General features: G+C 37.8%; 2 non-coding genes across 2 annotated transcripts; both read right to left on the bottom strand.

Annotated features, from left to right (window-relative positions):
• Positions 1–446: 446 nt before the first annotated feature.
• On the bottom strand, positions 447–550 carry LOC127747995 (small nucleolar RNA R71). Its single transcript, XR_008009938.1, has one exon. It is a non-coding gene; the product is annotated as a small nucleolar RNA R71 (small nucleolar RNA).
• Positions 551–4940: 4390 nt separating this feature from the next.
• LOC127748015 (small nucleolar RNA R71) lies at positions 4941–5044 on the bottom strand. Its single transcript, XR_008009958.1, has one exon. It is a non-coding gene; the product is annotated as a small nucleolar RNA R71 (small nucleolar RNA).
• Positions 5045–8360: the final 3316 nt, after the last annotated feature.

An 8360-nucleotide genomic window follows, 5' to 3' on the forward strand; every position in this document is an offset into this window, starting at 1 on the left:
AACAATCTAGAGGCAAGCTTTCTGAAATTTTCGAGAAAGAAAAGGAGATCGCAGCCGAAACCAACAACAATAATGCAAGGAAAATGCTTGGTGATTTCACTAAACCAACGTCCAAGTTTGATGGAAGAAGCATCTCAATTCCTGCCATTGGAGCAAACAAATTTGAGCTGAAACATCAATTAGTTGCTTTGATGCAACAGAACTGCAAGTTTCATGGACTTTCATCTGAAGATCCTTATCAGTTTTTAACTGAGTTCTTGCAGATTTGTGAGACTGTTAAGACAAATGGAGTAGATCCTGAAGTCTACAGGCTCATGCCTTTCTCTTTTGCTGGAAGAGACAGAGCTAGAACATGGTTGGACTCACAACCTAAAGATAGCCTGGACTCTTGGGATAAGCTGGTCACAGCCTTCTTGGATAAATTCTTTCCTCCTCAAAAGCTGAGCAAGCTTAGAGTGGATGTTCAGACCTTCAAACAAAAAGATGGTGAATCCCTCTATGAAGCTTGGGAAAGATACAAGCAGATGACCAAAAAGTGTCCTTCTGACATGTTTTTAGAATGGACCATATTAGATATATTCTATTATGGTCTATCTGAGTTTTTTAAAATGTCATTGGGCCATTCTGCAGGTGGATCCATTCACTTAAAGAAAACGCTTGCAGAAGCTCAAGAACTTATTGACATGGTTGCAAATAACCAATTCATGTACACTTCTGAGAGGAATTCCGTGAATAATAGGATGCCTCAGAGGAAGGAAGTTCTTGAAATTGATGCTCTGAATGCCATGTTGGCTCAGAACAAAGTGTTGACTCGGCAAGTCAACATGATCTCTCAAAGTCTGAATGGATGGCAAAATGCATCCAACAGTACTAAAGAGGCAGCTTCTGAAGAAGCTTATGATCCCAAGAACCCTGCAATAGCAGAGGTAAATTACATAGGTGAACCTTATGGGAACACCTATAATTCATCATGGAAAAATCATCCAAATTTCTCATGGAAGGATCAACAAAAGCCTCAACAAGGCTTTAATAATGGTGGAAGAAATAGGCTAAGCAATAACAAGCCATTTCCATCATCTTCTCAGCAACAGACAGAGAATTCTGAACAGAGCCCCTCTAACCTGTCAAACATAGTCTTTGATCTGTCTAAGGCCACTTTAAGTTTCATGAGTGAAACAAGATCCTCCATTAGAAATTTGGAGGCACAAGTGGGCCAGCTGAGTAAGAAAATTATTGAAACTCCTCCCAGTATTCTCCCAAGCAATACAGAAGAAAATCCAAAAGGAGAGTGCAAGGCCATTGATGTAATCAATATGGCTGAATGCACAAGGGAGGAGAAGGACGAAAATCCTAGTGAGGAAGACCTCCTGGGATGTCTCTCAAACAAGAAGGAGTTCCCTATTGAGGACCTAAAGGAATTTGAGGCTCATATAGAGACCATAGAAATTCCATTAAATTTCCTTCTGCCATTCATGAGCTCTGAAGACTATTCTTCCTCAGAAGAGGATGAAGATGCGATTGGAGAGCAAGTTGCTCAATATCTAGGAGCCATCATGAAGCTGAATGCCAAGTTGTTTGGTAATGAGACTTGGGAAGGTGAACCTCCTATGCTCATTAGTGAACTAGATACATGGTTTCAGAAAACTTTACCTCAAAAGAGACAAGATACTGGTAAATTCTTAATACCCTGTACCATAGGCACCATGACCTTTAACAAGGCTCTGTGTGACCTAGGGCCAGGCATAAATCTTATGCCACTCTCTGTAATGGAGAAGCTGGGGATCATTGAGGTACAGTTTACCTTATTCTCATTACAATTGGCAGACAAGTCAGTAAGACAAGCTTATGGATTAGTAGAGGACGTGTTAGTAAAGGTTGAAGGTGCTGATTTCATAATCTTAGACACTAGGAAGGAGGAGGATGAATGCATCATCCTTGGAAGACCTTTCCTAGCCACAGCAGAAGCTATGATAGATGTTAACAGAGGAGAATTAGTCCTTCAATTGAATAGGGACTACCTTGTGTTTAAGGCACACGGCTATCCTTCTATAACAAGGGAGAGTAAGCATGCAGAGCTTCTCTCAATATAGAGTCAAACAGAGCCCCCACAATCAAACTCTAAGTTTGGTGTTGGGAGTCCACAACATTGACCTGATCACCTTTGTGGCTCCAAGAGAGCCCACTGTCAAGCTAGTGACACTAAAAGAGCGCTTGTTGGGAAGCAACCCAATTTTTATTTATCTATTTTATTTTATTTTCATTATTCTTTTTTGTTTTATTAGGTTCATGATCATGTGGAGCAACCAAAAAATATTAAAATTAAAAACAGAATCAAAAACAGCAGAAGAAAAATCACACCCTAAACGCCAGTAAGGAGCATCTGGCTGGCGTTCAACGCCAGAACAGAGCATGGAGTTGGCGCTGAACACCAGAAACAAGCATGGAACGGGCATTCAACACCAGAAACATGCTGCAGTTGTGCGTTGAACGCCCAGAACATTCATTACTTCGGCGTTTAAAAGCCAGAATTGCATGGAAAGGCATTTTACATGCCTAATTGGTGCAGGGATGTAAATCCTTGACACCTCAAAATCTGTGGACCCCATAGGATCATCTCAGGATCTGTGGACCCCACAGGATCCCCACCTACCTCACCCTCTCTCTCCATTCATGGTCATCCATTCTGTTTTTCATACACCACTCACTTCTATCCACTCTTCCCCATACACCCCACCTACCTTCAAAATTCAAATTCTCTTTCCCATCCAATCCCACCCATATAGTCGAATACACACATCCCTCCATCTCCTCCATATCTTTCTCTTATTCTTCATCTTTTCTTTCTTCTCTTGCTCGAGAGCGAGCAATTTTCTAAGTTTGGCGTGGTAAAAAGCATAGCTTTTTGTTTTTCCATAACCATTGATGGCACCTAAGGCCAGAGAAACCTCAAAAAAAAAAAAGAGAAAAGGGAAGACAAAAGCTTCCACCTCTGAGTCAAGGGAGATGGAGAGATTCATCTCAAGGGTCCATGGCTTAGTAGAAGAGCATTTGACTGCACATCAAGAGAGCATAAGGAATTCCCTCATCAAAAAATCCCTGAGATACCTCAGAGGATACATGTTCCTCCACATAATTATTGGAAGCAACTAAGGATAGGAACACCAAGTCTTCTTGTTTGATCTTGATATTTTCTTGTTTTGTGTTGTATGTTGTTTTTCATATGCATTTTTGCATTCATAGTGTCCATGCATTAAAGAATTCTAAGTTTGGTGTCTTGCATATTTTCTTTGCATAAAAAATTTTTCAAAAATATGTTCTTGATGTTCATCATGATCTTCAAAGTGTTCTTGGTGTTCATCTTAACATTCATAGTGTTCTTGCATGCATAATTGGTTTTGATAAAAAATTTTCATGTTTTGGGTCATAATTGTGTTTTTCTCTCTCATCATTAAAAATTTAAAAATCAAAAAATATCTTTTCCTTATTTCTCTCCAAATTTTCAAAAATTTGAGTTGACTTGGTCAAAAATTTTTAGAATTAGTTGTTTCTTACAAGTCAAGTCAAATTTTCAATTTTAAAAAATCTTATCTTTTTAAAACTTTTTCAAAAATTAAATCCTTTTCATTTTTCTTATTAATTTTTGAAAATTCTTTAAAATGTTTTTCAAAAAAAGCTTTTTCTTAATTTTATCTTAATTTTCGAAATTATGCTAACAATTAATATGATTGATTAAAAAATTTGAAGTTTGTTACTTTCTTGTTAAGAAACGTTCAATCTTTAAATTCTAGAACCATATCTTTTAGTTTCTTGTAAGTTAAGTAATTAATTTTAATTTTAAAAATTAAATCTTTTTCAATCCTATCTTTTTACCATATCTTCTTATCTTATCTTTTTATCATATCTTTTTTAAAATTTTATCTTTTTCAAAAATTTGATTTCAAAATATCTTATCTAACTTCTTATCTTCTTATCTTTTCAAATTTGATTGTAATATCTTTTTCAACTAACTATTTGACTTTTTGTTTATTTCTTATCTTTTACAAAACCACCTAACTACTTTTTCCTCTTTAATTTTCGAAAATATCTCATCTCTTTTTCAAAAATTCTTTTTAATTGTTTTAAATTTTAATTTTAATTATATCTTATCTTCGAAAATCACTAACCACTTTTTCAAAATTATTTTCGAAACTCTCTATCTCTTCTCTTCTTCTATTTATTTATTTATTTACTAACACTTCTCTTCACCTCTCTTCATCTCAAATCACTACCCCTACCTTTACCCTTTATTCAGACTATTCATTCTTCTTCACTCCTATCCCCTTTCTTCTTCTACTAATAATAAGGATCCTCTTTGTCCAGATATAGAGGATTCCTCTTCCTTTTCTTTTTCTCTTTTCTTTCATATGAGTAGGAACAAGGAAAAAGACACTCTTGTTAAAGCTGATCCAGAGCCTGAAAGGACTCTAAAGAGGAAACTAAGAGAAGCTAAATTATAACAATCTAGAGGCAACCTTTCTGAAATTTTTGAACAAGAGAAGGAGATGGCAGCCGAACCCAACAACAATAATGTAAGGAGAATGCTTGGTGATTTCACTAAACCAACGTCCAAGTTTGATGGAAGAAGCATCTCAATTCCTGCCATTGGAGCAAACAATTTTGAGCTGAAACCTCAATTAGTTGCTTTGATGCAACAGAACTGCAAGTTTCATGGACTTCCATCTGAAGATCCTTATCAGTTTTTAACTGAGTTCTTGCAGATTTGTAAGACTGTTAAGACAAATGGAATAGATCCTGAAGTCTACAGGCTCATGCTTTTCCCTTTTGCTCTAAGAGACAGAGCTATAACATGGTTGGACTCACAACCTAAAGATAGCCTGGACTCCTGGGATAAGCTGGTCACAGCCTTCTTGGATAAATTCTTTCCTCCTCAAAAGCTGAGCAAGCTTAGAGTGGATGTTCAGACCTTCAAACAAAAAGATGGTGAATCCCTCTATGAAGCTTGGGAAAGATACAAGCAGATGATCAAAAAGTGTCCTTCTGACATGTTTTTAGAATGGACCATATTAGATATATTCTATTATGGTCTATCTGAGTTTTCCAAAATGTCATTGAACCATTTTGCAGGTGGATCCATTCACTTAAAGAAAACGCCTGCAGAAGCTCAAGAACTTATTGACATGGTTGCAAATAACCAATTCATGTACACTTCTGAGAGGAATTCCGTGAATAATGGGACGCCTCAGAGGAAGGGAGTTATTGAAATTGATGCTTTGAATGCCATATTAGCTCAGAACAAAGTGTTGACTCAGCAAGTCAACATGATCTCTCAAAGTCTGAATGGATGGCAAAATGCATCCAACAGTACTAAAGAGGTAGCTTCTGAAGAAGCTTATGATCCCGAGAACCCTGCAATAGCAGAGGTAAATTACAAGGGTTAACCTTATGGGAACACCTATAATTCATCATGGAGAAATCATCCAAATTTCTCATGGAAGGATAACAAAAGCCTCAACATGGCTTTAATAATGGTGGAAGAAATAGGCTAAGCAATAACAAGCCTTTTCCATCATCTTCTCAGCAACAGACAGAGAATTCCGAACAGAGCCCCTCTAACCTATCAAACATAGTCTCTGATCTGTCTAAGGCCACTTTAAGTCTGATGAGTGAAACAAGATCCTCTATTAGAAATTTGGAGTGTAGAAGGCCATTTATGTAATCAATATGGCCGAATGCACAAGGGAGGAGAAGGACAAAAATCCTAGTGAGGAAGACCTCCTGGGATGTCTCTCAAACAAGAAGGAGTTCCCTATTGAGGACCTAAAGGAATCTGAGGCTCATATAGAGACCATAGAAATTTCACTAAATCTTCTTCTGCCATTCATGAGCTCTAAAGACTATTCTTCCTCAGAGGAGGATGAAGATGCGATTGAAGATCAAGTTGCTCAATATCTAGGAGCCATCATGAAGCTGAATGCCAAGTTGTTTGGTAATGAGACTTGGGAAGGTGAACCTCCCATGCTCATTAGTGAACTAGATACATGGTTTCAGAAAACTTTACCTCAAAAGAGACAAGATCCTGGTAAATTCTTAATACCCTGTACCATAGGCACCATGACCTTTAAAAAGGCTTTGTGTGACCTAAGGTCAGGCATAAATCTTATGCCACTCTCTGTAATGGAGAAACTGGGGATCATTGAGGTACAGTCTGCCTTATTCTCATTACAATTGGCAGACAAGTCAGTAAGACAAGCTTATGGATTAGTGGAGGACGTGTTGGTAAAGGTTAAAGGCCTTTACATTCCTACTGATTTCATAATCTTAGACAATAGGAAGTAGGAGGATGAATGCATCATCCTTGGAAGACCTTTCCTAGCCACAGCAGAAGCTGTGATAGATGTTAACAGAGGAGAATTAGTCCTTCAATTGAATAGGGACTACCTTGTGTTTAAGGCACACGACTATCCTTCTGTAACAAGGGAGAGTAAGCATGCAGAGCTTCTCTCAGTACAGAGTCAAACATAGCCCCTACAATCAAACTCTAAGTTTGGTGTTGGGAGGCCACAACCAAACTCTAAGTTTGGTGTTGAACCCCCATATCCAAACTCTAAGTTTGGTGTTGGGAGTCCACAACATTGACCTGATCACCTTTGTGGCTCCAAGAGAGCCCACTGTCAAGCTAGTGACACTAAAAGAGCGCTTGTTGGGAGGCTACCCAATTTTTATTTATCTAATTTTATTTTATTTTCATTGTTCTTTTATGTTTTATTAGGTTCATGATCATGAGGAGTCACGAAAAAAATATTAAAATTAAAAACAGAATCAAAAACAGCAGAAGAAAAATCATACCCTGGAGGAAGGACTTACTGGCATTTAAACGCCAGTAAGGAGCATCTGGCTGGCGTTCAACGCCAGAACAGAGCATGGAGCTGGCGCTGAACGCCAGAAACAAGCTTGGAACTGGCGTTCAACGCCAGAAACATGCTGCAGTTGTGCGTTGAACGCCCAGAACATGCATCACTTCGGTGTTTAAACGCCAGAACTGCATGGAAAGGCATTTTACATGCCTAATTGGTGCAGGGATGTAAATCCTTGACACCTCAGGATCTGTGGACCCCACGGGATCATCTCAGGATCTGTGGACCCCACAGGATCCCCACCTACCTCACCCTCTCTCTCTCCATTCATGGTCATCCCTTTTGTTTTTCATACACCACTCACATCTATCCACTCTTCCCCATACACCCCACCTACCTTCAAAATTTAAATTCTCTTTCCAACCAATCCCAACCATATAGCCGAATACACACATCCCTCCATCTCCTTCATATCTTCCTCTTATTCTTCATCTTTTCTTACTTCTCTTGCTCGAGGGCGAGCAATTTTCTAAGTTTGGTGTGGTAAAAGCATAGCTTTTTGTTTTTCCATAACCATTGATGGAACCTAAGGCCAGAGAAACCTCAAAACAAAAAGAGAAAAGGGAAGACAAAAGCTTCCACCTCTGAGTCAAGGGAGATGGAGAGATTCATCTCAAGGGTCCATGGCTCAGTAGAAGAGCATTTAACTGCACATTAAGAGAGCATAAGGAATTCCCTCACCAAGAAATCCCTGAGATACCTTAGGGGATACATGTTCCTTCACATAATTATTGGAAGCAACTAAGGATAGGAACACCAAAATCACTAGGGATCATGCAACAGAAGCAATGAAGAGATATAAAGGAGCTCAAAAAGTACCATTGGACCTTCAAAAGGCGCCACCCTCACTAAGGTGGACTCATTCCTTGCTATTATTTTTTTCTGTTTTTCGATTTTTATGCTTTATGTTTATCTATATTTTCTGTCTCTACTTCATGATCATTAGTATTTGGTAACTATGTCTTAAGGCTATAAATAATTCCATGAATCCTTCACCTTTCTTAAATAAAAAATGTTTCTAATTCAAAAGAACAAGAAGTACATGAATTTCGAAATTATTCTTGAATTTAGTTTAATTATATTGATGTGGTGACAATACTTTTTGTCTTCTGAATGAATGCTTGAACAGTGCATATTTTTTATCTTGTTGTTTATGAATGTTAAAATTGTTGGCTCTTGAAAGAATGATGAACAAAGAGAAATACTATTGATAATCTGAAAAAATCATGAAATTAATTCTTGAAGCAAGAAAAAGCAGTGAATAGCAAAAGCTTGCAAAAAAAAAGAGGCAAAAAAAATTTAAAAAGAAAAAGAAAAAAAAGCAAGCAGTAAAAGCCAATAGCCCTTAAAACCAAAAGTCAAGGGTAAAAAGGATCCAAGGCTTTGAGCATCAATGGATAGGAGGGCCCAAGGAAATAAAATCCAGGCCTAAGCGGCTAAATCAAG

This window comes from Arachis duranensis, chromosome 5 (genome assembly GCF_000817695.3).
Source record: "Arachis duranensis cultivar V14167 chromosome 5, aradu.V14167.gnm2.J7QH, whole genome shotgun sequence".
Classification (NCBI taxonomy): domain Eukaryota; kingdom Viridiplantae; phylum Streptophyta; class Magnoliopsida; order Fabales; family Fabaceae; genus Arachis; species Arachis duranensis.